This window comes from Hippopotamus amphibius, chromosome 7 (genome assembly GCF_030028045.1).
Source record: "Hippopotamus amphibius kiboko isolate mHipAmp2 chromosome 7, mHipAmp2.hap2, whole genome shotgun sequence".
Lineage (NCBI taxonomy): Eukaryota > Metazoa > Chordata > Mammalia > Artiodactyla > Hippopotamidae > Hippopotamus > Hippopotamus amphibius.
In genome coordinates, this window is record NC_080192.1 from 8,125,077 (window position 1) to 8,142,580 (window position 17,504).

General features: G+C 39.6%; 1 long non-coding RNA gene across 1 annotated transcript in view; it reads left to right on the forward strand.

The window, feature by feature from the left end:
- LOC130856359 (uncharacterized) overlaps nucleotides 1–17,504 on the forward strand; it is a 76,354-nt gene that overhangs the window by 14,112 nt on the left and 44,738 nt on the right. The window contains exon 2 of the long non-coding RNA XR_009054558.1: nucleotides 16,411–16,483. This is a non-coding gene — a long non-coding RNA (uncharacterized LOC130856359). The remainder of the gene's footprint in view (nucleotides 1–16,410; nucleotides 16,484–17,504) is intronic.

The window sequence follows — 17,504 nt, forward strand, 5'->3', positions numbered from 1 at the left end:
GCGAAAGGACATGAGGGATGATGGGAATGTTTTTTCTTGATTTGGCATGGTGGCTACACAGTAGTGTATATTTGTCAAAACTCATTGAACTCCTTGAAGATGTACACCTCAAACGTGCATTTTATTGTGAGTAAATTATACCTCAGAGTTGATTTAAAAAATACTGTACAGGTCATCACTCTGGAGTAGACAAAAGATGTGTGCATGCCAAATTTGGTTGAGGTCAGCCAGTTTCTAACAGCTGATCTATACCCCCACTCAGGCGTATTCTACAAGAGTACCTGGCCTGTAATAGGTCTTCAAATTTCTGTTTAATGAATGTTGCAGCTCCATTGCAAGAAAATATCCCATCCTTTATCCTGCAGTTTTCTGACTCCAGTCATTTTTATGGAGTTAATTATTTGGCTTCTCCTGGCCATAGTAACTTCAGTACAAATCAGTCCATTCATTCATTCATGGTTACTGAGTCTACCACATGTAAAACGCTGCCCAAATAAAGTGCTTTCTGTCAGTTGATTTTATATATATATTACATTTGACTTATAAAAGCAGAGGTTGGATAAGCTCTTCTTGCTTAGAATCTGTTTCAGCTACTGTTTCTTTGTGTTGAGCATTTACACATTGCTATCTGTGGAAAAATAGCATAGGCTTAATAACAGACTCTACATAGGAACTTCTCAGATGAGAGGAAGCAAAACATTTCAGAATATCATTCCGTTATAGCTGTAGAAATGGCAGGTTTCTTCGTTTCCAGTTAGAGTCTATGAGGAAGAAGTGGACTGACTGAATTGGGTTGCTAGAACCAAATTGCTTCTTGGTCTTGTAGTGAGTCTGCAGCTGTATGTTGTCTTCATCACGCTTGGTTATGGCTAATGTGTACTTTTATAGGTCACCAAGCAGAATTATTACATGTTTTTTCAACCAGAACTTTTAAAAAGCACTGATTATCAATCTGTACTGATAATTGTTACTTTCCTGACTTTGGGCTGCTCTGAATTCTCCAAATAGCCTTCTTCCTCCCCTTCCCTAAACTATGTCCTTGCCCATTTTAAAAGTTAGCCTGAGGCTTAACTCCTTTACAAAGCAACTTTCCTTGATTAATACAACCGCAAACTTGTTTTCAGACTCCCATCTCCCTATGGTACCCTCTTGTCATTTCTTTCTGTCTCTCTCCTTTTTTTTTTTTTGGCCATGCCACTCTGCATGCAGGATCTTACTTCCCTGACAAGGGATCGAACCCATGTTCCTTGCAGTGAAAGCACTGAGTCCTAACTGCTGGACCGCCAGGGAATTCCCTCATTTCTCTCTCTTTTTTTTTTTTTTTTACTTAACATTTCTTTTTTTTCCACTAAGACCTTTTCTTCCTATTAACGTTATAGTTCATTGAGGGTGGGGGGTGGTAGCTGTACCATTTTCTCTCTATGTATCTAATAGAAGATCTGTACCAAATGGGTTTGTTAATAAATAAAAACAAAGAAGATTGATAGTACATTTTACAGTGAAGGTAAATAACATGCAACTCAGAGTCCATAGTGGTTAAAAGTTCAGTACTTTCAGTAACTGTGGACCTAGGTCTTTTCTCCACCTTTTCTTGGCATGGTCCCCTGGAAAGGAAGCCAGAGAGATTACGAGCTGCCTCTATCTGATAATAGCCCAGAAACTTAAGAGGAGGCAGTTCGCACAGCAGCAATCTGAGTCCAGTAAGAGAGCTTAATGAACTGCCTGTACCTGTACAGTTGTCAGTTTGTCTCTGTGCTGAGGTACCAGAGGAACTGACTGAAAGAAAGTTAACAGGAGCATGAGAGTGAGGGAGAAAGGAGTGGGTGTTGGAACCGCAAATGTGTGCAGTCTTGATAGTTTGTTTTAATTTGGAAAGATCTGTTGTGCTCTTTGACACATTTCTCTGATTAAAATTGTTTCTACTATGCCTGTGCTAGAATTAGTGTCATACTAAAGAAGGAGGACTATGATTTATCTGCCTTTCAAAACATATTGTTTCAAATACCTGTTATCTTTGAAGGATTCAGAATCTTGTTTAGTCATTTCACTACCTAAGATTAAATTTACTTTCATTTTGCATTCCCATCAACAGTGCACAAGCGTTCCAGTTTCTCCACATCCTTACCAATGTTTCTTTTTTTTTTCATAGTGACATCCTAATGGGTGAGAGATGGCAGTCTTTTACATATTTAGTGTTTTTAGATTGGTAGCATAATGTTGCCTCTATAGTTATTATCACATTACTGTTTTTCTCCCCCATAACAGCTGTCAGTCCTGTAAGTGCTTATTTTCTTACTTGTTACCATAAGAGCCATAAGGGCAGGGACCTTGTCTGTCTTCATGACTAGTATCTCTAGGGCTGAGACAGTACCTGACACATTACACTTGCTTAGCGAGTATTTGATGAATGAATGGAAAGCAGAGGGGCATAGTGTAGTGGCTGAAACAGAAGACTGGCATCAGACTTGGGTTTGAATCCTGGTTTCCTTATTTACAGAATGGTTTGATAATGCTTTCCTCATAGGATTGTGGTGAGATTAAATGAGATCACGTATGTAGAACCCTTAGTACAGCACCTGGCACATTGTAATTATCTGATAAGTGACAGCTATTATTATTAGAGAGTGGTCAGCTGGCCAACGGGACATCAGTAGGCTTGGGCCTTAAAAAAGCTCGTTTTGTCACTAGTAAGCTGTGTAATATTGAACAAGTTGTCTAGCCTCTTTGGTCTGAGTCTGTTTCCTCTGTAAGAGCATTAAGCCAGATGACCCCTGAGGCCCTCCTGTGCTTTCATTCGATCCTTGTGTTTGTAGCTATGTTCGCTCCAGCGGCCATTGCCATCTCACACTCTCTTGGCTTTAATTGCAGTAGGAGATTGTTAACCTCAGAGTCTGAATCGCAGAAGCGTCTAAATGATGGAATTAATTTAAAAGAATACTTTATAGAAAAGATCATTCCATTTCAAAAGGTAAACCATTAAAATAGTTGAAGAATAATTTGTCCTAGCATGAAGTATTTAGTGATGATGTAATATGCTAGGTTGTGTACGACACTCATTGATCACAGAAGTGGAGGAATGCAGATTGTAATGTAGATTGCGGTGAGTGTTTGGTGCTTTTGTTGAGTTGTGTTGCACTAAGCTCTGGGAGAGGTTTGCTTTAAAGATACCTTTTTGCCCATTACTGTGCTGCTGAACGATGGAGGAAGTAAAATAATCCTTAAGAGAAGGCTTCTGACATGTTGCTGGTTGTGCCCCTGTTGTTCTTAGCAAATATGGGCCTGGATATTTAAACTCAACTTGGCTGGGTTTGAGAGAAAGAGAATTTTATCAGTTTCCCAACTAAGTAAGATGTTATGGCTCCGTCCGGTGGTTACTTGTTTTTTTTTTTTTGAACAAACAACTCAAGAACAGAGAATGGAAGAAGCTTGTTTTTATTGAGTATCTGTTTTATGCTATCCACTGCTAGGGGCTTTTGTGTATGCTGTCTTATTTGGTTATATTTGTTGACGGAATAGTTGTTTTGCATGTACGTGCTCAGTGTCACCACCCTAAGTCACTTACAGTCCTGGAATGGTCCTAGTACATGAGTCCCTGTAAGCTTTTCTTAGGGAGTCACTACTGCTAGCCCCAAGAAAGTATATGCTGCCTTCAAGGAGAAGCTCCTTTGGCTTCATTAAGGGCAGATAACCTGGATAGCTTTTGCCACCAAGCTCCCGTGTCTCTTCAGAGGTGCTTTCTGGTGGTCTGTCTGCAAGTAGGAATCCTAAACACTTTCCCCACTGAAGAAATGCCGCAGTTGGTGATTAGACTCCCAGATGAAACACACACACACACACACACGTGTAAACTTATTTATCTATTAGTACATTAGTCATGTGGAAGACTTACTGTTATTTAAATCTCTGTTTGAACATTTGTTTAGTGGAAAGAGTATGGGCCATGGAAGCCACTTAATGGTTTTGTGACCCTGAGCTAGTATCAACGTTTCTGGGCCTGTGCCCTTATCAGTAAAAGGGGGATATATTTCTCTTTTAGGAATGATATCAAGAATAAGTGATGCAACGTAGGTAAAGCCCCAGAGATGTTGGTACTGTCTATTGCTCCTCTTTCCATGCTGTTTTTCAAATAACTGAGTAAAATTTCTTTGACCATAACTTGGTTTGTTAGTGCCTTTATCAAGGTTGCTTAGTCACATGCCCCAGGGATTGGCAATGGAATTTATTTTTCTTTCCTTATCAATTACAAATGTTATTAGAAATTTATTCTTGGGACTTTCTTGGTGGTCCAGCGGTTAAGACTCTGAGCTCCCAATGCAGGGGACCCGGGTTCGGTCCATGGTCAGGGCACTAGATCCCACATGCTGCAACTAAGAGCCTGCATGCCACAACTAAAGATCCCACATTGCTGCAACTAAGACCCGGCAAAGCCAAATAAATAAATATTAAAAAAAAGAAAAAGAAATTTATTCTTGTTTAGACTTTGGAATGAGGAACCTTTTTTAAAAGCAGAATTAAATGGGTTTGCTTTAGGCATCTTTCTGAGATCTAGCCAATTTGGACAGGAAAATTAGAATTGCTTTCATAGTGGAGTTCCCACCTGGAACATAGTTGGCAATAAGAAAGGTTGTGCAATCACATTCCTTATCAGATGTTCAGTAAAGTTTATTGTTGCCTGAAAAACTTGAGGAAGTCCCTACTCCTTTCCTTTCAGTCAAGAAGCTGATTGTGGATTAGGAGATGAGTAAATGAAAATTTATCTGACTGGCAGTTGGAGAATGAGAAAAATGCCTACCCCCAGGTATCTAGGCTTGTTTCAGCTTCCCAGAGAGCTCCTCAAAGGTCATTACTCATTGGTAGTAAGCATTCAAAAGAAAACAAAACAAAAAACTGTAGGTGAAGCCTGGACTAAGTAGGGTAATTTAAAAGATTTTTTAGATTGGTAATGGAATGCAGACATGATTTTCTCAGGCCAAAATCAATTTTGGTGTCTTGGTTTTACTCATATAAATTCCTCTTGGTAAAAATTATTATTCTCTTTCAATCCAATCCATTCTTTCCAGAGTAGCAAGAATGATCTTAAAAACATAAACTGCATCATGTCACTTCTCTGCTTAAAACCCTCACCTCCAGCCATTTCCCCTTAAACTAGATCTTCCCATGACCCACAGCACACACATGCTGTATCTATGCTGATCTCACCACCTGGTCCCTTTCCCCTTCAGTCAGTTACATCATCATCCCTTGGTCTTACTTCAGTTGTGCAACTTTCCTTATCACCACATTCACAAAGTAGATACTGGCCACAGAGTTCCTTCTTTGATTTCTTTATAACTTGGAGAAGTTTGTAATTAGTTTTCTGCCTGATGGCTTGCTTATTTATTTTTGTCTTTCTGTGTTCTGAGATGATAAACCCCATGAGGGCAGAGACCATGTTTTATCTTTTGTTTTTAAGCACATGCTGGCATGTGGTAGGTTTTTAATACATATTTGTTGAATGAATGACAGTTTGATAATTTCTCCTTTATAGGGAAATGGATACTTCAGTTCATAAAGGAATAGGCACTTTCTTGCTGATCTGACAGTGTAAGGTGATAAAGGTCAAAAAAAGAAATGATTTGTCTCTCTGGGTCGAATCTTTCAGAATTAATTTTTTTTAAAAAATGTGTTGCTGCTTATTATGGAGATTTTTAAAAAATTATATTTATTTATTGACTGCGTTGGGGCTTCGTTGCTGCACATGGGCTTTCTGTAGTTGTGGTGAGTGGGCGATACTCATCATTGCAGTGTGTGGGCTTCTCATTGCGGTGGCTTCTCTTGTAGAGCACAGGCTCTAGGCACATGGGTTTCCGTAGTTGTGGCACGTGGGCTCAGTAGTTGTGGCTCATGGGCTTAGTTGCTCTGCGGCATGTGGAATTTTCCTGGAGTAGGGATCAAACCTGTGTCCCCTGCATTGGCAGGCGGATTCTTAACCACTGCACCACCTAGGAAGTCCTCAGAATTAATTTAGATGGTGCCTGGGAACCTTTTTCTGATTGACCAGAGTTGGATTAGATCTCCCTCTTGTTTGGTCTGTGACACTGTGTGCTTGCCTCTTTCATAAAACAGATTACTACTGGATTCCTTGAGGGAGAAAGACTTTAGTTTATCATTGTATCCTCAGAACTCAGGTTGGTGCCTGGCATCTGCTCGATGTGCTCAATAAATATTTGTTCAGTGATGAAATAAGTGTTAAAATCGAGATATGTATTAAGAAGCAAACAGTTTTTATTCTGGTAGATTATGGAGCTCATTGGTTCCAAGAATCACTTTGTTCTTTGTTTTTCAAGTTTCCCAGATCAAGCCTTAAGTTTAAAAAAAATTAAATCTTTATAATGGACTATTTCAAACACATCTAAAAGTAAAGAGACTAATCAAATCAACTACCACCATGGACCTGTCACCCAGCTTCAACAGTTATCAATACAGGACCAGTCTTGTTTAACTTTGCTCCTCTCTTCCGCTTCAGTATTTAGAAACAAATCTCAGACATGATATCATTTCATTTGTAAATACTTCAGAAGGGTATAATCAATTTAAGAACTAGTTAACTTTTGGAAAAACCTGATAGAAAAATTCCATTTGCCTCCTTGAATCTAATTGTAAATGCCAGCTGGTGAATTTCTGTGTGCTCAACCACTACCAAGGCCTGACTCACTACTGAAAGCATATACTCCATTGTAATCGCTCAGATAGCAGCAGTATGCTGAAATATGTTATCGTGGTAAAGTATGTTTCTATTGGATGTAGAGAGATTACCAATTAGGGAAAACTCGTAAGTCAGAGATAAGTTTTTTCCTTTAGAAATGTGTAAAGACAGATGATACTTTTGACACTGTGCTTTACAAGTCTTTGAGATTTTGTCTGGAAAATGAAGATGAAATATGGTTTGTGGATTGATAATTTCCCATAGTATTTTGTGGCTGAATTCTTGGAATCACAGTTGGCGGTTAAATGAAGAGTGCTGGAAGACTCAAAGCTGGAAAGACTCCCAAGCCTTGGGGAGGTAGAGGGGTTAGATCTTAGGCCAGTAGAAAAGACACATGGCTTGGAAGTAGTTATGGTTAGTTTTTTTCTAGAAGTTAAAGTTGTAACTCAGATCTCTGTAATAGCCTAGGTGAAATAAAATTTCCTGTAGGACAGGAAGAGAAGGCACTTTTCTTTCAGCAAATATTTTAAAGGAATAAGTACTATCTTTTACAAATGTGGAGATTGGTACTGAGTGGATGGTTGGACTAGAACAGTGTTTTCCTGTGATTCCAGTTTTTTTTTGTGGAAAAGAGATGAAAAGGGGATGTAAATGATCATAACCACCTTTAACTACTTTCTTTAACCAACCACATAAGAGTACAAGGCTCATTGTAAGAGGCTGCAAGTCCCAGCCCTGCAAGGAGCGCAGCCTTGCTTTCTCCTTAGCCTGAAGCACCAGATGAGTCTTCTGTATGTAAGATTGGTAGGAGGGACTTGCCTGGTGGTGCAGTGGTTGGGAGTCTGCCTGCCAATGCAGGGGACACAGGTTTGATCCCTGGTCCTGGAAGATCCCACATGCTACAGAGCAGCTGAGCCCGTGTGCCACAACTACTGAGCCCAAGTGCCACAACTACTGAGTCCGTTGCCAAAACTACTGAGTCCGTTGCCACAACAACTGAAGCCCGCATGCCTGGAGCATGTGCACCACAACAAGAGAAGCTGCAAGAGAAGCCACTGCACTGAGAAGCCTGTGCACCGCAATGAAGCGTAGCCCCCGCTTGCTTCAGCTAGAGAAAGCATGTGTGCAGCAGCGAAGAACCAATGCAGCCAAATAAATTAAAAAAAAAAAAATTGGTAGGAGATGGTGGATATTGTGATCGCAAGTTAATTCTTGGCAATTTGTTTTGAAAATCTGCTCTTTTATTCTTGCCTTTGTTCTCCCATAACCCTTAGTTAATTCCTCTGGTAAAGTACTTAGCACACAATACCTTGAATAGGGATTTTGTCATAATCATCTGTGTATCCTTAGCATCTAGCACATGGTCACTTGGAAAATATTTGTTGACACATGATGATCCCTTTCCAACCCTGAGATGATGTGATTTTGTGATTTCTCCCATGGCCTTGACTCAGAATGTGGGCGTGGTGCTAGTCCTAGGTAGGCGCCTCTCTCTGTTGTTCTCTCTAGACACATTTGTTCTCAGGCTCTGGACTGTCCTTTTGGGCCCTTCAAGGGAACAGAAGGAGAGAAAAATTTGTGTTTAGAACAAGAGGAGTATGTGAGACTGAAGATGTTAGGGTCACTGGAATCCTCCAGCTGCCATCAGGATCAGGAACTCAGTGTTGGCTGAAAAATTCAGATGCCAGGAGCTCATTCTATTTTATTATTCCCCTTCATTTACTGTGATTTGAGCTCCTACCTATAACTGTGGGGTGGAATGGATTTCAGTCTTGATTTTCAGGCTTTGAAGAATATAGTCAGTTATTGAGAATTAAGTAGCATCAAGCTGTATTTCTTTTTCATGTATATTGTAATTGCTAAAATTAATTTGTTATAAAACTGTAATGTCTAGGCCAAACTAACCTATAGTTTATCATCTATTACAAGGTAGTAAAATGGAAATGTTTTTAAAAACCATTATTTTATCAATCTGATCCTACTTACCTGTTGGAAATGTTGGAAAGCCAGCTATCTCAAACAACATATACAAAACTAAAAGTAAGGTATTCATTTTCTTCTCTAAACTTTATTTTTTCCACCCGCAGCTTTCCCTGTTTTATTTGATGACACCTCTTTTAGTTGCTCTGGTCAAAACTTTGGACTCTCATTTTTCTCCCATACCTCACATCCAGTCTGCCATGAAAACTTACTGGGTCCACCCTCAAAATATATCCAAAATCAGCCACCTCTCACCATCTCTGCTGCCACCACTGTGGTCCAAGCCACTTGCCCAGATTATTGTAGTGTCTCCTAACTCATCTCCCAGCCTTTCCTTTATTCCCAACACAGCAGCGGAATCATTCTTTTTATACCTAAGTCAGATCATGTCAGTCAGTCAGTCTTCTGTTCAAAAGCAGTGGCTCCCCTGCAGTGCCCCCCCCGCCCCCCATTCCACTCTGACTAGAAGCCCCTAAGGCCTTATATTATCTGGTCTTCTAATAACCTCTCTGACCTCACTTACTGTGTCCCTCTTGCTCCTTCTGCTGCAGCCACACTACCTTTCTTGCTGTTCCTTGAGCATGACAGTCCTGCTTCTATCTTAGGGCCTTTGTGTTGGCTGTTTTCCTCTTTCTGGAATGCTCTTCCTCTAGATATCTGCATGGCTAAATCTCTCATGACTGTTGAATCTTTGCTTGTGTTACTTTCTCATTGAGACCTGCTCTGATCATCTTATTTAAAACTTGTAACTCCTGCCCCCAACACTTCTTATTCCCTTTATTCTGATCTACCTTTTCTTTTTCTTCCCTAAAGCATTTGTTACATTTTAAGATCTATGTAGTTTACTTGTTATATCTATTATTTTATCATCTGTCTCACCCTATTAGAGTATAAGCTCCATGAGAGCCAGGATCTTTGTCTTTCTAGATCACTGATGTGTCTTATCTTTTGCAGTTACAGTGACAGGCACATACTAAGCCATCACTAAATAGTTGTTGAATAAATAAATAAATGAATTGTGAGCTGTGGATCTGTTTCCTTTGCTTAAATCCATACTCCTGTGGTACCTAGAGCCGATACCAACAAAGCAGTGTATATATTTAAGTATACCACCAATAACAACTCTTCATGGTCATTCTGAAAGATAGGTGGTATTATCCATATATTTATTTTTTTTTAAGCATCTCTGAGCCTTAGAGAAGCTAAGCAACTTATCCCAAGATCATGTGGCTAATGAAGGTAGGAGCTGACTTGCAAACCCAGATCTGACTCCAAAGCTTACGTTCTCTGCTGCCATGTATTTCCTTAAACCATTCACTGAGCAGATGTTTATCAAGTGCCTGCCATGTTCTAGGCACTGTTGACAGTCAAATAATTTATTGTGGGGTACTAACAAAAGTATTTTAAATTTTGTCATCTTTGTTGTGGGTTCTTTTTGAGCACTGAGAAGTTTAATGTATTTATTTTATTCATCTGCAAGCTCTGCTTAAATCCAGGTAGAAATAGGCATGAAAATGCCTATGGTAAAACTTTGGTTATCCAGAGATCAATTTTCTCTCATTTTCAAGCATCCAAAAGAGTTCTGAAACCCAAAAGCAAGACAAAGAAAAGCAAGTGCCTTAGATAGTCAAGAAAGAACTTTCAAGCATTGTTGACAATTCCTGAGAAAACTGGAAGTGCCAGAAGTGCTGTGAATAGTAAGTTCTTCCAGAAATTGAAGGAGTGTGTTGATTAAACTGTCAATGTCTGGTTATAAATAGATCAACATTTTTTGAGAAGAAAGTCAAAAAGCGTAGGGGAAAGGATATCAAGACGTGCAGAGAAGGCCGAGTGGAGTATGGTGGTAGTCATGGTGTGAGAGATTGGAGGTGACTAGTGCACTGAGTGTGTGGTAGACTCTTGAGAACTGTGATGGAGAGCCAGATGATAAGAGCCTTCTTTGTGGGGTGGAGATGGACCAGTGCCATTGGAACACCTTTAGATGCAAAATGTTTTGAAGCCACAGACGTAAGAATCCTCTCCGTTGAATGAAGATGAAAGACCACAATGAGATAACAGCCATCCTAATGGATGTGAAGTGGTATCAAAAAACTGCGAGGAGGAGAAATTGGAACCCTGTGTATCACTGGTGTAAAATGGTGCAGCCACTGTGGAGAACAGTTTGGTGGTTCCTCAGAAAGTTAAACACAGAACTGCCGTAGGTATAGCAATTCTACTTCTAAGCAAATACTGGAAATAATTGAAAGAAGGGACTTAAACAGATACTTGTACACCAGCATTCACAGCGGCATTATTCATAATAGTTAAAAGATGTGAAATAACCCAAATGTTCCTCCACTGATAAATGGATAAACAAAATGTGTTATGTACATACAATAGAATATTATTCTGCCTTAAAAAAGGACATTCTGAAACAATCTACAACATGGGAACCTTGAAGACGTTATGCTAAGTGAAAGAAGCCAGGCACAAAAGGACAAATACTGTATGATTTCACTTACATGAAGTACCTAGAATAGGTAAATTCATAAAGGCAGGAAGTAGAATAGTGTTACTGAGGGCTAGAGGAAGGGGAAATGGGGAGTTAGTGTCTAATGAGTGCAGCGTTCCTGTTTGGGATGATGAAAAAGTTTCGGAGGTAGATGGTGGTGATGGTTCTGCAACACTGGGAATATATTTAATGCCACTGAATTTTACAGTTAAAGAGGGTTAAAATGGTAAATTTTATGTCATGTATATTTTACCACACATATGCACAAAAGAACCCTCTCCTCTGTGCATGCACGTGAGTGGGAGTGTGTACAGGGAGGGCGTGAATGTGCCGTGTGCCCCACTGAAGGCCGGTCTCCCACACAGATGCTCCGATCTCAGTGATGGTGGAGATGTGCTCTCTCTGGTAGTGTGATAACCAGCTGAGTCATTCAGCTGCAGCCATGTTTGTAAGCACAGGACAGCCATTCAGTCGTTAAGAAAACATTAACTTACAAGAAACTTGAAATCCTTTCGGGAAAGAAGTACTGGGGGACTGTGTGGGAAACAGACCTACTTTTCACTATATACGCATTGTACTGTTAGGTTTTTTTTAAACCATAGTTACGTGTTACCTATTTTGAAAAATTAATCTATTATGGGAAAAAAGCAAGGAATAATAAAAATATATTCATTTTATTCTGTTTGAGAAAATAGGAATGTACATGTTTATTTAAGACTCGCTGCAGAGGTACTTGAGTCAGATTTGAGGTCCAAAAATAATTAGAACACTGATAGACAAATGGACTCCTTCTCTGTGAATCTGTTCGTAACAGGGCTTTGCTGCGATTTACTCTCCACCCATCATCTCTGCCAATACCACCTTACAGTGTTAGGAGAATCACATAAGGGAATCATGTTCTAACACCTGGAAAACTGTAAAGTGGATTTTGCTTTGCAGCTTCAAAAAGCGATAGCTATATCTGCCCATCTGGAGCTATGACATCTGAGTCTTAATACCCAGTGAAATGGGAGATGCTTCCATGGCTTGTTATGGGGTGCTGGCAGGGGAAGGTGAAACTGGGAGCTTTGATAGAGTTGGAAACTCTTCTTATCAGTGGAGGGTTTGAGATTTTAGTTTTTATCTGTAAAGTATTGTTCGTGTTCTGGTGACTTACCAAGCGTATGTTGGGTTGAGTGCTGAATGCTGCAGCTGGGTTGACCAGCTGGGTCTTTCTTATTCCCTCTCCCTCCCTCCCTCTATAGTGTATATATATATATAGTACTTATGGTATTGCTTCTTTTTTCCCCTTGTCACCTTAGTTAATCATTATATTAACTGTTATTTACATTTTCTGTACAAATTAAATTGATAATAGGAAAGGAAGGGCTTTTGCTGCATGTCAAAGTCAGCAGAGTATATTGCTCCTTGCAGATTTCTGGTCTCTTCTAGAGGAGGTTATAGACACATCTGGGGACACAGTGGTCTTTTTCGACTCCTTTTGAGACTCTCTAGTAACTCCAGCCAGTACCAGCACTTTGAGGGGGCTGCAGATACTGACATTTCTGACTCCTTTACTTGTGCCAGGAGGCCCAATCCACTTAATGCTCTACCTTTGGAAGTGGAAGAAAGAGCAAATAGAGGAATCAGGCAAAATGAGGTTAAGATGTATTTTTTAGGTGTTCAGTTTGAGGAGGTTTGTAACCATACCTTGTAGAGGCTGATTGCTTAAAAACCACAGTTCATTTCATTAGGAATTGTTTTTCTCCTCTTCTTTTGATATCAGAGTCAAACCTTTATATTGGTTTTTCTTTCCTCCTTCCTGCTTTTCCTTTTTTCCCTTCCTTTTTTTTGGTTACATTCCTTTTATTTTTTGAATCTCTTCCCTCCCAAATTAAAATGAGACAGTAGCATTCGTTCAGAAAATATATTTGTTTGAAAGAAGACCCTGAATTCTTGTGAAATCGCTTTTTTGTGTGTGTGGGAAGTTTATATTTTAGAAGATAAGGATAATGTTGCCTTAGATTGTAAAAATTATTCCCATACCCTTTGGAATGTAAGAAAAACTTTTTAAAGCTAAGCTTCTAGCAAAGATTCTATGTAAGCAGGTTATTGAGCCAAAAGCATTGAAGATAACTGCTATAATTTTCTACTGCCCAAGTTTTTAAGGGACAGTATTTCCAAGTCTTCAGGGCACACATCTAATTTTTAAATTCTTTTCAGTTAGGGAATGAATGTAGATATTTAAACTTTTCTTCTGTTGTAATTTCCAAAACATTTGCTTAGTAGTATGTAGTAGAATAAATAAATTGGACTAGTAATCAGATTCTGGTCCCGGTCTTCCTGTTATCAAGTCATTGAACCATTTCTGCTCTGGTTCCCCAACTGAAGTTGAAGGGATTGGAAGTGTGAGCTTCTAAGGTTTATTTATAGAAATTTAATCATTCTCGATTTTATTGGCATTTTTCTAAAGCCAATAAAATAAAAGATTAAAAAACCTTTGCTTATAATACTGTTCATATAAGAAATATAATTTATTTCAATATAAAGTAAGTTGGACTTTTATTCTGAAGGGGTTTAGTCAGTGGATGGCTGAAACAACCTTTTTATGAGTTGGTTTCATGTATAGATCAGTTTCAAAATACATTCTCTGACAACTTGGAACTAAAAAACCAGAATCTCATGTGTGATCAATAATTGTAAGAAATTTGTCATTAGTTTGTATCTTAATTCTGTTCAGATATTTTTATGTGGTAACACATCACTATTTAGTTGACTTTTTCTCTTATGGCTTTCATTGAAATACTATTGCTTTAGTCATTCTCCTGAAGTTCCTTTTCCCGAGAATAAAGGATTGAGCTCATACCTTTACATAACGATCTAGAGAGTATTTTAAGCTTGGCATGTTCAAACCTGGCTAACTTGATTAATATGTGGACCAACTAGCACATTAGGACTTTTTTTTAAAGTTCCAAGCCACAAATTGTGCTTTCAATGAACATGGACATGTGTAAATTAATACCTAAGCCTTGAATAGCACAGACATTCAAAATGCCTGTTAGTGTGGGTGACTGATTTTCAGCCAGGCTCCTGCTTGCCCTGCACATTGCTGCTTCTGCTTTAAGCAGTGCCAAGAGCAGAGTCAAGAAAGGGTCTGGTCCTTTGGCACTCTGCTACCCTCTGCTTTCGGCAAAGAAAACGACTGCTGTTTTACTTCTTAAACTCTTACCATATGGAAAGTTTCTATAAATAAACCTTGAATTTATGATTGGACTTCTAAATTTGTAACCTCCACCATCATCTGTGCCTAAGCCAGTGTAAATACCTATTTAAACATACGTACTGCCTACAAAGCTGTGGCATTTGGTTCACTGAGAAAGGTCACCAGCCATAATATCTAAATAGTCAATTCAGTTAGTTTCTCCTGTGTCCACTGGCATGGATGAGGACCTCATTTTGTTGTCAAGCAAAAACTAGTCAGCTGGTAGCGTTCGGTGAATCCACTTTGAATTTTTTGTGCATGAATTGTTAGTATAATTATGTAGCAGACATTCCTGAAGATGTAAAAGTGCATTAGATTTTTGACAGACTGAATTGTTTAAATGTACTAAATGAGCTGACTTTTTAGGAGAATCCAATCATTACTCATTTTGTAAATTTGAGTCAGTCAGACCTTCAGTCTGGTACATAATGGACACCTGTTACATGCAGACACTGCGCTGGGTCTTGGGGGATACAGAGTTGTAGAAAAGATGTTACCTGTTCAGACAAGTGAGAGAAAAAGAAAACAAGAAACCTGGGGATGGTAGAATGTTTTATCATTCTAATGGAGAAATGGACAAATGCCATGCAGGGGTGGCAGAGAGGCCAGTAGGTTAACTCTGGAGAATTGGAAAAGGTTATAGAAAAATGTTTCAATTGAATCTTTTTTTTTTAAGGTTTATTTATTTATTGGCTGCATTGGGTCTTCATTGCTGTGCACAGGCTTTCTCTAGTTGTGGCGAGCTGGGGCTGCTCTTTGTTGTGGAGCACGGGCTTCTCATTGCAGTGGCTTCTCGTTGCAGAGCACAAGCTCTAGGCACGTGGGCTTCAGTAGCTGTGGCATGTGGGCTCAGTAGTTGTGGCTCGCAGGCTCTAGAGCACAGGCTCAGTAGTTGTGGCGCACAGGCTTAGTTGCTTCGAGGCACGTGGAATCTTGCTGGAGCAGGGATCGAATCTGTGTCCCCTGCATTGGCAGGCGGATTCTTAACCACTGTGCCATCAGGGAAGTCCCAATTGAATCTTAAATAATATTATTTGCAATAATGGCTATATTTTATTGGGTGCCTACTGTATACTAGGATTAGTTAATGTTACCCGCCAGGGAAAAGGAGGGGAAAACATTCAAGGCAGTAGGAGAAACAAAAGAGCTAGCAAAGATTGTGTGTCCTAGAAGGAGGAAGTCTGGTGTGGCTAAAGGGGATGGGGAGGGAGGTCAGTGGTCAAGGCAAAGGCTGTTAAGACTGCATGGGATCAGATCATGAAGGACCTCAGAGTCTGTCTGTCCCTGCCACCATGTTTTTGTTCTCGTTTCCTTGCCTGAAGATCCTTTCCCCTCTCTCTGCCAATTTTTTTTTTTTTTAAGGTCCAACTTTAGGGCACCTCTTCTGTGAAGCTTTCCTTTCCTTTTCCCAAAGGTTATTCATTTTTTTTACTGCATGATTGCACAAAGAGAGTGAACCATTTCTTGGATTTAGTCTGATCTTCCCAACTTTTCTCAACTCCTAAAGGGCAGAAAATGAATCCTGTTTCGCATCTGGTATAGTGCACAGCCTACCATGGGGACTTAAGAAATATATAATGAGTGAATGAATATGGAACATTTATAGATCTCAATCACTGGGACAGCCCGGCCACAGTGGTTGGGCTTGCCTGCATGTATTTAAGAAGCATTTCTTAATACAAATAAGAGCAATTTTCAGAGGTATAGGTCAGTTGTCGTTTGGATGTAAAATGAGTTAGAGTATCTCATAGGGTTGTTGTGTACTAAATCAGTTAGTACATTTAAGCATTTAGAACAGTTCCTAACATATAATAAGTGTTCAGTCAGTGTTACCTGTTATTTAACTCCACATACCTGGGCCTTTTTGCCAGTGACACTCAGCTACTGTTGTGGGCGTGGAGAGGATAGAAAGTAGATAAGAAACAGCTTCTTACTATTGAAACCAAATATGCTGTAGGACCTGGAAGAACTGCTTATATTGCGTGAACTTTTATTTTTCTGTTTTTGTTTTAGTGATCGAAGGGAATGGAATTGAATTAAATTGAATTGAATTGAATTTCATCTATCTGTGGGAGTTGTAAACAAGGTAGGTCCCAGGCTTATTTACTCTTTCCCGCCTCCTTTTCTAAGGTATTTGTTAGTATTTTCAGTTCTACTGAACTAGAATTGATCGGATTTGATTATTGTTTAGGGAGACACTCAGCATGGCCCTATGATGGTCTGTCACCATGGTTTATCTAGTGTTGTAGACTCCATCTAGTGTCTTGTCTTAAGGTATTGAATGCCAAGAAACAGCACAACTGATTAAAAATTTTGGTGATCGTAGAACAGAACTGTGAATTCATATTCATGTGCATGTGTGCATGCGCGCTCGCGCACACACACACACACCCCATGACCTGCTCCTTAGAGGAGAGAAGTTCTTGTATTGGAGCCATTGTGTAAGCCAGCTTGGGGTAGTGGCAGGTGACAGGCTAGCTAATTCTTCTGGTCACTGAAATTCAGTAGCTTATGTGAATGGTAGACTAGATGTTGTCAAAGGGCTTATCTTGACAGTAGCCAGACCATCACTGACAACTATAAATTTTGCTACTGACGGCAGAATCTGTCCATCTGTAAGCACTGGAGTTTGACCTGACACAGCATGCTTGTGTTCCTTTCTTAAGCTCCGGAGCCTGAACAGAAGTTCACCAGATACAACTTTGGCTCATATATCTGTCTTGTGTCAGATGTCCACAAAAAAGAGCTATAGACGGCAGCTTCACACAGCTCTGAAACCTATTTCTGGCAGAACATTTCCTGGCAAAGTAGGGACTAGTGCTATTTCATGTAGTTTTAGTTTCCCATAATCTTAGGTATGTGGAGACCCCATTGCTCATTGGTGCAGGAAACTTGGATCATTTGGAGAGTGAAGTTGGTAGCCAAAAAACCAATGGAAGTGCTCCTCACAGTCCTCCAATGAAGAATCCTGTGAAGTTGAGCATGATATTCTGTGGGTTGACGACAATCTTTGGACTCTTGCTGCACCTGCATTTAGAGTAGAATAGGTTCCTGAGACTGGCGTCCAGTCACAAAGAACAGGAACCATTAATACATTGCTGCAAGGA